General features: G+C 44.1%; 1 protein-coding gene across 1 annotated transcript in view; it reads right to left on the bottom strand.

The window, feature by feature from the left end:
- The window catches only part of LOC130182613 (polypeptide N-acetylgalactosaminyltransferase 10-like), a 74,960-nt gene that overhangs the window by 23,342 nt on the left and 34,646 nt on the right, over positions 1 to 16,972 (bottom strand). The window lies entirely within an intron of this gene.

Here is a 16,972-nt window from a genome sequence, read left to right on the forward strand (position 1 = left end):
CGGTCAATAAAATAAAATTACACAATGCACAAAGTTTTAAACAAACACTTCAGTCGGCAGCTCAGGAGCTGAAGTCTTTCTCAAGCTGCAGTGACACAATAAATCTCCGGAGAGACGAGGACGTCAGCAGATTGAACAGTTTCATGTGCTAGAACAGCAAATATACTGGAATGTACTGGAAGGTGAAACAATACGGAGATACTGGAAGAAAGGGCAAACCTAGAATTGAAAGAAAGGATCAATCAATCAAAGAAAGGGGCTTTACATAGACATTTTTCACCGATCTTTCCCCGGAGCCACCGTAGACAGAAATCAATCCCGCTCTAAATGGTGCCTGTAAATCTTTCTGCTCAAACGTCAACTCAGTTCTGACAGCTCAATAAAAAAAAAGAAGAAAGAAATAAGAAAGAATTGGAGCTGGACTCAAGGTCATGTTTCATTTGCTGTCTGTCAACTGTGTCTCCAAAGCTGAGACACTGTCAGCCGTCACAGAGAGAACGCCATGAAACACATCGCCACTTCTGCTCCGGCCGCCGTCACGTCCGCAACAACTGAAATCACACGAGCGCTGTAAACTCTCTTCGGTTTGAATAATCACTGTGAGGTCAGAGTTCATAGGGCCGATTTAAAACATTATGGTTTGAAAAAAGAAGGTCAGCAAACCTTCTATCTATCACCTACCTACCTTACTTACCTACCCATCCACCTACCTACCTACCTTACTTACCCACCTACCTACCTACCCATCCACCTACCTCCCTCCCTCGCTACCTACCTACCTACCTAACTTCCCTACCTTACTTACCTACCTACCTACCTTACTTACCTACCTTACTTACCTACCCATCCACCTAGCTACCTACCTCCCTACCTTACTTACCTTACTTACCTACCCATCCACCTAGCTACCTACCTCCCTACCTTACTTACCTACCCATCCACCTAGCTACCTACCTCCCTACCTTACTTACCTACCCATCCACCTAGCTACCTACCTCCCTACCTTACTTACCTACCCATCCACCTATCTCCCTCCCTCCCTCCCTCCCTACCTTACTTACCTACCTACCTACCTACTTACCTACCTACCTACCCATCCACCTACCTCCCTCCCTCCCTCCCTCGCTACCTACCTACCTACCTTACTTACCTACCTTACTTACCTACCCATCCACCTAGCTACCTACCTACTACCTACCTACCTTACCTACTACCTACCCATCCACCTACTACCTACCCATCCACCTACCTACCTACCTACTACCTACCTACCTACCATCCACCTACCTACCTACCATCCACCTAGCTACCTACCTCCCTACCTTACCTACCCATCCACCTAGCTACCTACCTACCTACCTTACTTACCTACCCATCCACCTCACTACCTACCTACCTTACTTACCTACCCATCCACCTCACTACCTACCTACCTTACTTACCTACCCTTCCACCTCGCTACCTACCTACCTTACTTACCTTACTTACCTACCCATCCACTTAGCTACCTACCTCCCTACCTACCTTACTTACCTACTTTCCTTACCTACTTACCCATCCACCTAACTACCTACCTACCAACCCTTTCATCTACCCGCCGACCTACCTACATAGCTAGCTACATACCTTCCTACCTATCTCCCTACCCATCCATCCACCACCTACCTGCCTGCATCTATAGGCTCTGTTTAAAAGCATCAGTCTAACTCCGTCCTTCACCTCCCTCCGTTTCTCAGTCTCTTTTTCAATCCTCCAAACATCTTGCTGAAATTCATTTGCATGTGAAACCGTCTTGATCGGAGGGAGTCTTGATGAAATACCATATGGCAGAAACCAGCTGGACAAAAACGGCCCCGGATACAATGTTCTCCACCTTGACGATACAACAGCAGATGCATGTGAGAAATAAAGACGCCCCCGAAATGTGATTAGAAGCTCGTCTCCATCAGTCGAGACAGACGTGACTCAGCAGCAGTGTTTTTCTCCGGCAGCACAAACTGTTTGATTTCTACCAAAGCTGTTCTTTTAAAATGTAGATGTGACAGTCTGGAGATGATGTCACCTCTCTGTGACCAAGTTCACCGTACAGCTCGTCTCTTCTTTCCGCTGACTCATGCTGGTAAATTATTCCTCTTCCACCAAAGTGCACGATCGCACGCGTACATTTTCCCCTAACAGCGTCCCGACTCGGTGACGCAATGGAAACCATAATATCCCGTAAATCAGATTTATATTACGACTTTATGAGAAGCCTCACATCACTTAAACTCTGACAGTCTTTCCTAAAAACGGTATTTTGCTCCCTCGGCCTCTCTGTACCCGTCTCTGCACTTCAACACCAGAAAAAGTTCTGAAGGATTGGAAAATAAAAAAGAGGCCATTATTTGCAGAACACAGGCAGTCAAGCCAGACATTAATAAAATATTACCTCTGTCGGTGTTCCTCATTGATAATAGTTCTTACAAATGGGCCACTGTCACTGAGGAACCACCCTCCAACACATCCACTAATTGGATTCTGAATATCACAGTAAAGGATGGAGGGAAGGCAGCAGTCCTTTTAAACCTTCGCAGGATAAACTGCTGCTGCTGAAATGACAGAGCGGTTTTTTGGTTTTTATTATCTCTGCACTCTCTTGTTTTCTTCCTGATTCATTCTTACTGCCCCTTTTTTTTTGTTTTTGTTTTGTTTTTGTTTTGTCCTTCCTTTGCTCCCTCTCTTCATCTCTCCTCTCTCATTCAGCTTGTCTTTCTGTTTTGATTGTGTTTGGCAGCAGTCGCCTCTCGGGGAGCCACTCCTGATCCCAACAGACAGCTGAGATACTGAAGCCAGCAGGACCAGCCAAAACCAACAAACCTGCAGACAGCAGGTCCTCCGACCTCTCTCTGTCTGTCCTCTCTCTCCGTCCATCCTTCCTTTCCTTCCTTCCTTCCTCTCTCCTGTGATTTATTTATTTTTTTAATGAGCCTGGGTAAATGACAGCCCCTCCCCTCAAGTCAAACAGCATCAGACACCCACCATCATCTCACTCCCCCCTCCCCTCCGACGTGCCAGTTCAAAACCAGCGTGTTTAGACAAGACCAGCTCTGACCAGACATGATTAAAGCGGAGCAGTAATCAAGAGCAGAGTGAGGAGCGCTGTCCATCACGCTGTCACACAGGCCTCTGCTGGTTAATCCTCAAGGCCCTGTTTGGGCTGCAGCCTGCCTGAAGTGGTCTGGCTCAAATTAGCCCCCGTTACATGTGTTAAAGTCACTGCCAGAAGGTTTGCTTTAAAGCCAAGTGATGGACTCTTTGCCAAAGTGATAATAAAAGTTGTTTGTGATTGTTAATTCCATTACAGTATTACAGTAAAACATCCGAGATGAAACAATGACAGCGAGGATAAAGTGCTGACGTTCAGTCTGTAATTTAAGGGTGTTTACCTCCACATCAGGTGGACGCCGCAGCGACTGTAGAGTGCGGAGAGGACATCAGTATATATATCATTTCACGCCAATGTCTGTTTTTGACACGTCACTTTAATAATAAAACAATCCTGCTCTAAAGTCGTTAGCTACCACGTTATAAAGAGTGAAAGTCCAGCCCGGTCCTCAGCGGGGAGACGTCGTGATTGGCTGATGGACGTCTGACTTGGGCAAATGTTTCATCTTAAAAAGCACTTGTTTGTTTGTTTGTTTAAGATTATTGTTGTATTGTTTTGTCCTAAAACTGTGGGACTTGAGTATAAAAAGTGTCTCAGAGAGCACACACCACTTCACAATAAGACTTCCCTTATAAAGGATTTATAAATGCTTCATAATTAGGTTATTGATTCAGTTATTAACACTTTATAAGTCATAAATAAACAGTTATAAACAACAGTTTCTATACATTGATGTGGGCTCACTATTTGGCAAGAACAAGTTAATGCTTACTACTCACTCACCTTTTATTAATGAGTTACTAGTATTTATAGCTGGTAAAAGGAAATCTTAAAGTAACTCATTAATAAATGATGATGGGTTTTATACTTTACAGTAAGGCTTCTAGTACCAGCTGTAAATGGTAGTAAGTCGTTAGTAAAACTAATGAGTAGTAAGCTTTAGCTTGAGCTTGCCAAATAGTGAGCCTGCTTGAGTGTATTAAACTGTGCTATAACTTGTTTATAACTGTTTATTTATGATTTATAAAGAGTTAACAACTGAATTACTAAACCATTTATAAATCCAATAAACAAAGTAAGAAGTAATTTGCTTATAGATGACTAATGTCTAATTATTCTGCATTATAATGACCCCACACAGTATCAGGGTTCTGACCCTGAAGCAGAAGCAGAGGGGGCCCCGCAGAGTCCGGGGGCCACCCCCAGAGGAAAGGGCAAGCCTTCACCTTCACAACTGGGCAATAAATCAGCCCATTAGCTATTAACCATTAGGAGATTGATTCCGTCTAAACTTCTGCCCTGCACCGGGTGATTCTTACATAACTTCCCTAATGACCGCCACTGAGATTAAACAATGAACATTTGCATTGCATGTACGGCACATTCAGCGGGAGGAGAAGGCGGCGGGGAAAGGTTACCGCGCCTAATTATGAACGGTTAATTTGACCCGAATAAATTGGAATACAGCTCCTCTGGTTTACTGAAAATGGGCGAGACTATAAATCACACTAATGAGAGCGGGCCGATGTCGGAGAACACATTAGTCATTATTAGAATGTGAAGTCCGCGACATGATGAGAGCTCAGACGGCGTCGATGCCCGGGTCACTCTCGCGGACCCCATTTACCAAACAGCCGCGCACTCGCCGCCCTCCGCCTGTTTGTGCTGCAGGAATCCGCTGCCTCTTCCTCCGAGGCATTAATTACAATCCAATCACAAACACTAAAAACTAAACAAAGAAGAAGAGACAGTGAGACGCTCCTGTGGTTCAGAAAGCAGCTGCAGCCAGGACATGCCACATCCTCCCCCATAACTTCACTTACTCATCCCTTACTGACTGTTTCTCTTCCCGCTTCTCTTTGGGTGAGGCGGGATGGGATGGTGGTGGTGGTGGGTGGGGGGGGGCGGGGGTTTCAATTCAATTAACCTCAAATTATGGTGAATCCAATATGACTTCCAAATCTTGTCTTTCCAAGGTGCTGGATTACTTCCCAGAAGTCCTGGCGCGACACCAAAGAGCCAAGCTGCTAATTTATTCCTCCAAAATATTGGTGTGCTCATGTGAACCGCAACTTCCTCCCTCTCCTGCCGAGCGCCAGGCTGGAGACATCTGAAGCTGCTTTTCTGCAACCGTCATTAAAAAGAAAGAAAAGGATGCTGGGGGAGTCTGTGATGATATAAGCCAGTCTTTTTTTGGGGGGGGGGGGGGGGGGGGGGGCAGAATACACACGGCTTAAATAGCTACTGAGGCGACGATAAGAGATGTTTTACAGATGTGCACTTTGCCGTCACGTCGTGAAATGATGAAAGCGGCGTTTTGATAAGCAAGAGGACGGACAATCTCATGTCTCTGCCTTCGAGCACTGTCGCACAATTACACACACACACACACACTGACATCTCTATCAGGGCTGCTGTATTTCTACTGCATAGTTGAATTTTTTTCTTTTTTTTTTTTTAAAGTCTTCCACTTTCCAGAATATAATTGCATCACAATTATAAACATGAATCACTGGATCTCTTCTGCCCCCCCCCCCCCCCCCCCCCCCGTTACGGGTCGTCGTTATGGTCTAATTCCAGACCTGCTCTGCTCGACCTCATGTATCTCCTTCTGAAAATAAATGAGTGCATGTCAGGTTTGCCGGTGGTTTCCCATCTGTCTGTGCGACAGCTGGTTCCATTTTGGATCATGTGGTAAAAAAATAAATATATAAAACCTGGATTTGTTTATGTCTATGTTAAATTAATCTCTCCAAATCTTTTATTAATTCAGTTTTGTTTGCGTGATTTGGAAGGTTCGGATTCAATAAGCGGATTAAGGTCTTGGGTTGAAGTTGTATAAACACAATATGTAGTTTCAACATTGAGGACAGTCAGAAACAAACCTTTAAAACATCAAGTTTGAAACACGCATCCTGGAGAGAAGTTTATTTCTGACTTCATCCAACAAGAGATATCTGTATTAGTTTTATCTCAGAGAAAACAAAGGCCGGGAACATCTGATGAACTGATATTCAAAAGATTATAAATGCTGTAAAAGTTAATCAATAGTCTCCATTTTTCTCTTTTTCTCACTGTAGTTTCGTCTGTCAAGGTCATTAAAGTTCCTCCAGTGTAAAGGTCTGTGTCCATGTGTAGTGTGATTATAGATCAGCTCTAGCCTCTATATTAATACTGTGAAAGTATCAAAGCCTCAGTCCACAGAGAAATGCACACAGCCTGTATTCAGAAACTGAGCCTTAAAACCAGCCGTCAGGACTTCTGGAACTTTGTGATGTCACAACAAAGCAGTCACCAAGCCCCGCCCACCTGGACCCACCATCCAAACCTTGCAGGATTTGGTTTCTCTGAGTGTTTTTACCTGAAATCTGCTATATTTTTATTGGATCACTCAGAAAACAGTCAGCCAATCAGAAGAGAGACTCAGAGCCTCCTCTCTTCTGATTGGCTCACTGACCTGTTGTTATTAGAGCTGCAGAGAGAAGCCTGAGAGAGGAGATGTAAAACTACACTGAGATGGTTTTTGGTTCTTAAAACCACAAATATATCTTCTTCTTACAGTACAGTACAGTAACGTACAGGAGACAGGTAACGCAAGAAAACATCCGACACAGAAGCGCACAGCGCTGAGAGCGTGTGATTCCCCTGCAGATAATGGAGGGCGAGATTACAAAAGAGGAGGATGAATCCGCGCAGAAGCAGCGATTCGACAGAGCAACGCAGAAGCCAAACTGACGGAGACAGAACAGTAACAGCTACAGAGCCGGAGTCACTGTTAGTCACTGTTAACAAGGCAGCGCTGATGTTGTGTTCGCTCTACATCTCCAAACCTCGTCCTGTCAGGCGGCGCCCGCGCTGCTGCTGCAAACACATCGCCGTGGGGACTGTTAGTCCTTGAGAGAGTCATTGTCTTCCTTGAAATAGATTGTTTAAATCACTGTTGTGTTTAATGACTCTTAGGCTTGTAAATATGCATCTCTGAAATAATTAGCTTTAGCCGTTGCGTTTAACTGCTGCTCCCTTTCACCACCTGACACAACTCGATCGTACCTGTGGACTCTTTTATCTATCAGCAGGGAAATTTATAATGAACAGAGCAGATAATATAAAGCTTTTATTTTTTATCATATCTGCACATAACCAGCCAAAACTAAAGAAACAAGAAGAAAAAAGGGACAAGAAGGAGGAAGAAAGGCGCTAAAGAGGAGAAGAGGGAGACAGGATGAAGAGTGGTTTGCATTAACGCTCATCTTCACAGTCGTCATACGTAATAATCGGCTGACAGACAATCCAGACAGCAAGCACGACACCTCCATGCATCCTGATTAATAAGTCACCAGTCTCCTTCAGTACGTCAGGTACTTCCTAATCCTTCGTGTACATCCTTCAGAGCTGCTTCTTTCAATTTGCTGAGCAGCCAAGATGGCGTCTCTGCTCCCCAAGGGAAAGTCATTAAAGGTTCCTGATCGGCTCAGCGACCTGATGTCACTAGAGCTGCAGAGAGAAGCCTGAGAGAAGAGATGTAAAACTACACTGAGACGGTTTTTGGTTCTTAAAAAACACAAATATCTCTTCTGATGGATCAACACTTCAAAATAAAACAGAGAAAATGTAAAATATGGGGCTTTAAAACATAATAAGTCTCACTCAGACACCATCCTGTCTCACATTGGCCGTTTCCCATTGCTCATTTCTTTCCCCTTCTCCTCCCCCTTCCTCTTTTGCCTCGTGGTTAATGGTTAAATTGTGTTTATGATTGTTTTAGTGCTGAGATTGCCCCCATTAAGCTGGGAGGATGCCAGTTATTTCCGCTATTACGGATGCTAATGACAGTCCTTGGGGAGCAGCTCCAGTTCTCAATTTAAACTTCAATTAAACAGAAATAATAATAATAACCTCTTTATGGAAACAAGACAAAACAAAGAACATGTTCGGTTCTGTGAAGCTTGACTTTAGGGCGCTTTATTACATGAGCCACGTATGTTTCCTCCAACACTGGGTAACTTTTGAACTCAGTTTGTGGTATCACACCCAAAATATTCCCTGACAAGTGTTTTATTAGAGACAACTCAACCTCTTCCTCCCCGCTAACATGCCCGGACACTTACAGGTGCTAATGAAGTCATCCTCCCCGGAGAACAGCTCTCATCTCCAAAGTACACTCCAATTAAAAAGGAGGAAAAAAGAAAAAGAACCCCAGCTACAACATGATAACGTGCTCCGCTGCTTTGTGATGCCTCTCATGTAATAACATCACCTTTTACCCCCCACACCCCCACCGGCCCTGAAAACACGGCTTTATTAGAGGAAACAAAATTATCTAACAAAAAGTGAAACGTGGCTGAAGAGAGAAGAAGAAGAGAGAAGGAAAAGAAAAACGCTAATGCAGTTTAACAGTGATGAAATGAGGCTCCCTGCTTCATTCAGGAACTCCTTTCCAGCTCGCGCTTTGCATGAGAATAGTCTTTAATGTCTTTTAACGGAGTTTGAAAAAGGCATCACTGGGGCTGCAACGTTTCTTTCATGGACACTGAGCAGACTGCAGCTCACAACGTCAGTGGTTCGTCGGTTCATCTACAGCTGCAGTGATTAGTTGATTAATCAATCCACAGAAAAATGATCTTTGAGTCATTTCTTAAGCAGAAATGTGCAGCTTCTCAGCTGTGATTATTTTTATGGTTTTCCCTCCTGAATATCTTTGTGTTTTGGACTCTTGTTTGGATGAAACAACAGTTTGATGATTTGACACTTTAAAGACCAAATCATTGATCAAGTAATTATGATAATACCTCATAGACTCATCAGATTAGTTTTAGTTTCTGTCCTAAATGAATTGTTTATACTTTTAGAGCCCGAGGTGACGTCTTCAAATGAGTTTGTCTGAGCAACAGCCCAAAACCTGAAGACACTTGGGTTAAAAAACGAATTTTCTCAATGAAGATATTCGAAAAATGCATATCGAATATCACAATATTTCCCACCAACGCAATATTTCATTGTTTATTGCATCTTATCAGGAGTGAAACAAAAAGCCCAAATATCGCGTTAATATCGTATATTGTGATATTTGCTCTGGATATTAAATTCTGGAGGGTCAACATCCTTTAATAATTAAGCAGAGCAGTTTCAGCCATCGTGGACATCCAGGGGAATGATGGGAACTTTCACCCGCAAGATCAAATCATGACGCTAACCCTCTTCTCGTGTCATAACTGCTCAGTCCCCGATGCACAAATATTCACAATGCAACGATAGGCAGCCATGTGCGTTTCTATTGAGTTGCTCTGCAGCTGTGGTACTTGTTGAAGAATGTCCTTCCAGATGTGCGTGGTCAGCTTTGACACAGGGACGCTGCAGGTCCCTTGTTGAGTCACTGCCACGTGACAGCGATCACCAGGGCCAGAGGTGGTGTGTCGTGGTCCTGAACGGGGTCTCTACAGCGCACCCTGTTGGAGCAGCGTCACGTGGCGGCGCGTGTACCTGCACGCCCACACGGTCAGACGCGCAGATGACAGATGGCGAGCAGAGAATACCGCGGAGAAAGTAGTCCATTAGCTGAGCTAACCTTGAAAGTATTGCGGAGGTTGGGAAGCTGGAGCGAGCCAACACTCCCCTGCAGGGAGAGCGAGGGCTGAACATCCTCCCTGCATGGGCTGCGGAAATTCAATTACAGCCTAATGAAGAGTGAGCTGACCTCCCCTCACCAACATCACCATCCTCCCTCCTCCTCCCTTTCTCCCCCTCTCACCCGGCTGAAGCTCATCATGGACTGTAGCTGGGCAGGTTCGCAGGTCTCAGAGACCGGTGGCGTTACTTCTTCCTCTCATCATTAACCTGTATTCCTCTCTTACTGGTCTCTTTTCAAAAAGCATTTTAAATCTTATTTTGGGGCGAAGCCACAAGACTTTTTTAAAGCAGTTTTTATTTCCTGGTGACCATTGAAAGTGCAGTTATCGCCTTCTCCCCGTTCATTCAGACAGGCGCCTGGCCTTTGGGGGCGTTGCCAAGATGGCTGCTGAGTGGCGACTCTTACCTATAAAAGGACTTTGGCACAAGTCAGTCATAATCACGTACATTACGACTTTAGTGTAGCTCTGGTTAGGATTCCTCCTGGGCGCCTTCCTTTGGAGGTTTTCCCAGCACATCCAACTGGGAGAAGACCCCTGGGTAGACCAGGAACCCACCTGAGGGAAAACATTTCCCATCTGGCCCGGGAGCGTCTCAGGATCCCCCAGGTGCAGCTGGGAATTTGTTGCTGGAGAGAGGGACGACTGGAATACTCTGCTTAGCTGCTGCAACCAATAAACCAAAAGTAAAAAAAAAAAGAACTAATTAAATCCCCTTTAAAGCATCCACTTAACCTCTCTCTCTCTCTCTCTCTCTCTCTCTCTCTCTCTCTCTCTCTCTCGCTCTCTCTCTCTCTCGCTCTCTCTCTCTCTCTCTCTCTCTCTCTCTCTCTCTCGCTCTCTCGCTCTCTCTCTCTCTCTCGCTCTCTCTCTCTCTCTCTCTCCTCTGAATGTTGTGTCATGCGTCTCGATTGTTCTGTTTCTCACTCAGAGTAAATTCATTTCTTGTCCCCATTTATCACCTGGCTCCACGCTGCAGCGCTCTGTCATTTTTCCTGCCAACAAACGCTCACCGCTATTACAGACACGTCACACCCGTCTCAAACAAACTGACAACCAAATACAGGGGAACTAATTACAATTTTAATCCATTCATTTGACACAAACAGTTGAGAACGGAGAGTCAGCGTCTTGTTGGATACTCCATTTCTCCCGTACTTTGAGATTCGGTGCTAACGAATGAAATATTTCCACTTCCTCCAATCAGTCTGGAGTCAGTGGCAGGTTTCCATGGCGGGAGGTGATGCCGCAGCGCGGCTCACCGATTCCTGCTGAGAGGGATCGTCTCTGTCACCACGGTTAACCATGATGGATACATGTGGACTCGCTCCGTCCCCGCTTTAATGAAACTCTGCGGTGGAGACGTCTGAGCCCAATAACACACCAGAGATGAGATATCAAAGGGAAATATGAAGCCGTCCTTTGGCTGACAAGATCTCTTTCAACCAAGCGGTTCCTTGGTATTTTAGGAATCTTTAATAACACGGCAAAACCGTCAATGACATAAATGTTCGAATCCAGACGGTTTGCCTTGTGCGAGTAAGAGAGATGAGAGTTAGATAAGTGATATCAGAGCTGACGCGGCGGCTGCGCCGACCAATTAGTCGGGGCAGAAATGTGACCGTCATGTAAACGCAGTCAGGTCATCCTCGCAAGACAAAGTCAAACAGGAGCAAGAAAAACGTCCAAACACAAGTTCCTGCAGATGCCACAAGGAAGAAGTGCAGCTTAACTCTAAACCAAGAGAGTAGAAATACTGACAATAACAGTCCAATAACTGATCCAATCACGCTCCCATCAGCAGGATGTTTTTCATCCTGTCGACAAGAAAACTGCAGTATAACAGTTTTCTAGAAGCAGTTTTGACAGGTATTGTAAAGCGCTCTGATTGGTCGTGCAGTTCATTTACTATTTCTGTGGCCATTTTTCAGTTGCTATTTTTCCTGGCTTCACGTTTCAAAACAAACCCAGTTTCAAGAGGAATCACATGGTTTCTACATGTGTTTGCATAAAGCTTTGTATGTTTGTTTTTTTAGGTGGTATCATCCAGGTGTGTTTGTTACTCCACTAAGTAATCAGGCCGGGGGGGGGGGGGGGGGGGGGGGGGGGGGGGGGGCGACAGCTCATCTGATGATATTTCCTTTTATCCAGAAAAGAAAGGTTTCATTTTGAGCCAGAGGCTTCGTATCTGAGCCGCAGGAACCGCAGCAGCAGCAGGGGATGTTTTACTTTTTCCTCCCGTCTTGGCCCTTACTCAAAACCCAGCAGGTGCATCATATTATTTTCTATTGAAGCTACAGTTTGAAAGAAAAATTGGTCCCTCTGCCTTCTCTGTGATGGATTTCTCCCTTTATGATTGTTGAATGTCAGCGGGAAGAGAGAAGAAGAAAAAAAACAAAAAGAGGAACAACACTTGCTCTTTGATTGAGGGACTGACACGGAAACCTGACATTTACTGCTGCCAACAATCTTCTACTGAGTAAAGTTTTCCAAGTCAACGGCAGCAGAGATTAGCGGGGAGAGCGGGAGTGAGGTCGGTAACATGACAGCCAGCGGGTCCCGGCAGCCACTGAGGCTGGCGGCGGATCTACCGGAGTCAGACTCGGCAGCTTTGTGGACCTGATCCCCGAAAGACACGGATATCAACCCACTATAACGTATATGGAAGAAAAAACAACAAGAAGGGATGTTAAATACAAGACAATTAATGGAGGAATCTGTCTGAGGTCATTTAGAAACGTCTGACACTGAAGGAATCCAAACCTCCGGACTCCCATGATCCCACGCTACTTCACGACCTCAACCAACATCGTCTTTTGTTATTGTTTTGACTGAGACCCGAGAGGCAGAAGTTACTGACTGTGAGTTTAAATCATGTTTGCATTCAGAGAGGCCGACGATGAAACAAGCATCCGCCTCTCTCCAGCAAATTCCATGATGCAAGGAGTGGTGGATTGCAGGTTTGTTGATTTACAAGCTAGCAGGTAATGCTAGCAGAGGTTTAACTATCACACATTACTCTCACAAAAAATATGGACAGTAATGTTTTTAAAGCAGCTACTTTTCAAACTAATGATTTCAGACTGGAAAAACTTCCACATTTGCAACTTGACGGTGATGATTTCATCCGTGAGGCGGGCCGAGCGCCAACTGTGATCAACCCAAACATCTCTGCTCGCCGTGATTCTACCGACGCAGCTCTACAGAGCAGCACATAAATCAGCCGGACGACTCTCCGCTGGCCGTGCCGGGGCGCGACCTGATGCACATTCATTACAGTTTTCCTGTTCTGCTCCACAAATTTGCTGCAGTGACGTAAACGTTAATGTGTAAAGCTGCTGCTGCTTCGGTTCCTGCACGTGAATACATTCAGACCGTTTTATTTACATTTTACTCTGTTTAACAAAGAAAAGACTGGTGCATTAGAGACAAACTTCTGTTGTGACGCATTTTACCTTTTATCAAAAGATAATTGCAGCAATTTCCATAATATTTAAATCAATTGTTATTGTATTTTATGTTGTAGGTAAGTTTTATATGTCACATGCCGAGGTACGATGAGCAGTTTGTGAACTGAGGGACTTGAGAGCAATAAATATGGCAATATTCAATATTATCAAATATCAGCACAAGCCGATACCTATCACAGTTCAGAAAGGTGTTTAATCTACAGTGAAGTGAAATGACAAACGGACGTTTTTCTGGTTAAATGGACAAAAGTGAAGCAACTTCAAGAAAAGGGAAAAACAAAAGACATTAAGAAAAGACAACAACTGAAAGAAGATGGAAAGTTTGTGACGATAAAGACGTCAGGATGAGACATGAGAGCGGAGAGCATGAACACACACACACACACACACACACACAAACAAGAAGAGACATCAAGAGATGAAACGGGGTCGACGCCGAGACATAAAGATGAGACGTCAAGAAAAGACAAACAAGAAACAAGGAGAGACAAAGAAGAGATTAAGAGAAGAAGAAGAATATAAGGAGAGATGGAGAGAGAGGAGGAGGACAGGAAGTGGGGGAGATAAAAAAAACCAGCAGGTTTCAGTGTCTGCATGTTATCTGTGAGTCAGCGCTCCGCCTGAACGAGCCGCTCCGACAACATGGAGGTGAACGGGTGAGAGAGAGAGAGAGAGAGCGAGGACGGTAGAGCGAGGTGGGAGAGAGATCACTGATCATTGGCAAGTATTGGAAAAACAGATGAATATGGATGTAAATATTTGCTAGATGTAATTTATTTATCTCTTTTATTTATTTGCACGGTCGTGGGCGGAACAGGAAATTATCATCAGCAGGTTTCTCCTCGGCTCGTACAGGAAGAGTGTGTGAAGCAGGAGGAGGACACTCACTGATTCCTTACATGAGAAGCCTGGTGTCAGAGGGAGGACAGCCTCTCCTCCTCTCCGCCTCTTACTGTGCCGTTATCCAAAAATATTAATAATAATGAAATACAAATAATTTAAAAATAATAAAAACACATAAAAAAAAAACATAGATAATAAAAATAGATAATACAAAATATTTTTAATAAAAATAAAAATAAATAAAGATATATAATAAAAATAAAGTAAATAAAATAAATAAATAAATAAATGAAATTAAAAAAACAAAACATAAAAATAGAAAATAAAATAAAAATTAATAAAAATATATTTAATAAAACGTATGAGGATAAGAATATTATGATGACACAAATTATGATTGTAGAAACAATTATGATTTGGCAGCTGAGAGATAAAATCATAAAGTGCATCAAATTAAATATTAATATATTCTAATCAATCATCTTCTGATTGTGTCACTGCTGTTTATCGGGATTATCCGGTCGGTCGACGTTATGTGTGTAACTGTTCACAAGCTGCCAGGAAATGACAAACTGAGTGACAGAGTGGTTCTTACTTTATAATCCACTTCACTGGGTTTTAGTGCCGAGCTGCAGCTGTGAGCGGGGGCTGCCCAGTCTTAATAATCTGTTCCCAGCTTTACCGACTGTATATGCTGACTTTACATTAGCAGGTTACTACAGTGCATGAAGCCGAGTCCGAGGATCTGGTTTCTTATGTGCGTGGATGCAACTCTGTGTCTCCTCAACCGTTGCTGCTGCTGCTGCTGAGTATAACTGTGATTATCAGCTCGCAGTGAAGCCTGCTTCAGATCTCAGACATGAAACTGACTCATGACACCTTCATTTAGAATCACCGGGTCTGTTTGATTTCTTGAACCACTGAAGGAATCCAGACCGGGAGGCGAAGACAACTCCCATGATCCCATGCTACCTCATGACGTCACCCAACGCCGTCTTTTCTTATTGGTTTGATTAACTTTTTTCTTCTTTGGCGAAACCTGTTAAGAGAGTCTGTGCTTTTTTTTTTTGCAACTGGCATTTCATCCATTTTCACATTTCTACCTTACTCCTTGAAAAGGTTGGAACAAGCTGCAACCAGAAGCAGAACTTTTAAAAATGGCTCATCCTGCATCTGTAGAGTGAAAAGAAACAGGAGAAGCAGGGCACAGCGGGGAATAAATAAATATAGAGCCTCCCAATGAAAGCCATCTGACCCCCGCCTTGAGTCTGATGATCCTCAACGCACAACAATCCCCAACCGACACCATCAGAGCTCCTCGCGGCTCGCACTCTGCTCCTCGTCTCCCCGAGCGAGAGCGCTGCAGGAATAAAAGCAGCCGCACAACTTTCCCTCCGAGTTCACACTCTGAGCTCAGTCACGATGACATCACCACAAGCTGAAGCAGTTTGAGAGGAAAAGAAGTAGAAGAAGAAGAACTTCCTGAACCGGAAAGAGAAAAGTTTTCTTCTTCTTCAGTAAAACACGGCAGCATGGACAAACAAATATGAATCATCAGTTATACTCAGAGTCAAGGATGAAGAGTTGTATTAATTATGATTTTAAAAAAAGAAAAAAAGAAAGAAGAGGCTGTTCCTGAAACGCCGCTCAGCAGCGAGGCTATAATTACACGACGTGGAAAGCAGGTACTAATTAGCACCTCAGAAAACATACCAGCGCTCTGAAAAACATCTCATCAATTGTTTATCTTCCTCGTGTCGGCCGTGAGGCACCAAAACAAAACAGCATCAATTACTGGAGCAGGGCGTCGGTATGACTGCAGGCCACCACGCCGCTGCCACCGAGCACAGACACTGTTAATCAGCTGCAGTGGGAGTGACTGAGAGGGTTTGATGAGTGTGTTCAACTCTGAACATCCAATAAAAACACTCCTTCATATCCTCTCTTTCTTCTTCTCTCTCTCCATACAGTTGGAGTTCATAATTGAATGTCTAAGGAAATGGAGAAGCGAACAGGAAATGATGTGTCACGCGGCGGCTTTGTGATGAATATCTTCACTCAGACCCCCGGTGATAATACTACACTTGTCCCCACGCTTTTATTATGAAAGGGTTCAAAGCTGTACATTAACTCCAGAGTTCAGACTGATGAGAACACACCAGAAACTGGATAACTGTTAGCTAACGTCGCTAACACTAGAGCAGGGGTCACGGGACGCCACAGTCTGTTCAGAGACCGTCGCCTCACACTGCGAACACTGTAATTATATGATGACGAAGCTACAGGCTTCATCCACAGTCTCAGGTCTCTAATGAAAATACAAAATAAATATCATCAGTAAAAACATGAACAAAAAATATTTTCTTTTAAGGGTGAACAGCAGCTGAGAGAGAAGGTGACGCTCACTACACACCTGAAAACAAAACTACTGGAGGGAAAAAGGTAAAGTTGAGCCTGAGGATGGAGCCAAAGAAAAGGCCACATGATCTAAAGAAAAAGGGTTTATCCAGCTTATCCATCGATCAGTCTTTGGACATCTCAGACTCCGTCACGCTCCGGCAGCCTGAGCCAGATGAAGCTTGGTTCATTTCAAGGAGCTTCGTTCTCTCTGCATACGCTTTCAGCCGATTTCCAAATTTGGGGATAAAACATTTTCTCCATCTTCTGCTCTAGCATAGCACAGTTAGCATACTGACTCGCTAAATTTAGGTAAAATTGGCTGCTGTTCGAAGATCAGTGCAAAGACAATCTAACATTTTGAGCACAAAGGATAGACTGTAAATAAAGATGGATGTCGCCTCTGTGATGTCACCCCAAGGGTTTCTGAAGTTCAGAGTGAGCTGCTCCACCATCGCCATCTTGGCAGTGTCCGACTCCGCCCATAACTC

Source organism: Seriola aureovittata, chromosome 15, assembly GCF_021018895.1.
Source record: "Seriola aureovittata isolate HTS-2021-v1 ecotype China chromosome 15, ASM2101889v1, whole genome shotgun sequence".
Classification (NCBI taxonomy): domain Eukaryota; kingdom Metazoa; phylum Chordata; class Actinopteri; order Carangiformes; family Carangidae; genus Seriola; species Seriola aureovittata.